Genomic DNA, 1,073 nt, shown 5'->3' with positions numbered 1-1,073 from the left:
GATAATAAAAACACGGCCGTGCTGCACTCAATGCGACCTCACGAGCCGCTGAAGTAACGCGCCTGTCACTCACTGCCTCACCTCTCAGCGCTCCAGCGCGAGCTAGCGCCGCGATTTTAGCGCAGAGTCTCATGACAGCTTCCGGTGTCGAGCTGAATCGTGGGCCGCCACCCGACAAAACAAAAGTCGCGATGAGACGATTTACTTGTGTAATAAGGTTAAACTCTGATCAAGCCCTATTCTTAACTTTAACCTCAATCTTAATCTAAATATACACCAGACATATGCAGCATTGGGTTCTGAATTCAATGCACTAGATGCCCCCCCCCCCCAATTAAATTTAAATGCATCTTTCACACTTACACAAACCTTAATTAATTTTGTATGAATTGTTTTTATTTTTATTTTTTATTAATGTAATTGAAAACAGACTTTTAATCAAAATGTAACTTTTCTCTACTGACAAGGCACAGCCACAGTTAAGACCATCAGTACATAAAGCCCACTTTTCAGAAATTGATCAGCAAGGTCATTCCTTTGTTCCCATGTTCCCCACATTTATATGGCACATGATGAAGACATGACAAAAATACTTATGTTCCCAGGGTCCTATGTTCCCTATATTTATATGGCAATTATAATTCAATGTTCCCAGGGTTAGGGTTATGCTATCATAAGGACATAGTGTTAACTCTAGGAACATACTGAAAGTAGAGCAGACATCTTGATTAAAATACTACAAATGTTATATAGGTTTCAGATGATGGGATAAAGTTTTACATTTTTATGGTTAGCAACTCATGTGGGAGTAAAAGGAAATGAGGAGTGCAAAGAAAAATATATACAAAAAAGAGAATATAAAAAAGAAACATAAATGTTAAATATACAGTACATAGGAAGACTGAAACAAAGAGTATAGTGAAACGACAAATAAAGGGCAAAACCAGTGGAAGGAGGATAGAACGGATAGATGGTTTTATGACATTCAAAGAAATGCAGGATTAAGAATAGAAGAGAAGAAACCATAAACTCAAAATTTTGATTCGAACATACATCTCTTAAAGGGGTCATAT

This window comes from Sinocyclocheilus grahami, unplaced genomic scaffold (genome assembly GCF_001515645.1).
Source record: "Sinocyclocheilus grahami isolate Dianchi unplaced genomic scaffold, SAMN03320097.WGS_v1.1 scaffold623.1, whole genome shotgun sequence".
In the NCBI taxonomy this organism is placed as follows: domain Eukaryota; kingdom Metazoa; phylum Chordata; class Actinopteri; order Cypriniformes; family Cyprinidae; genus Sinocyclocheilus; species Sinocyclocheilus grahami.
The sequence above is the reverse complement of the archived record's forward strand: the minus strand, read 5'-3'. Positions refer to the sequence as shown.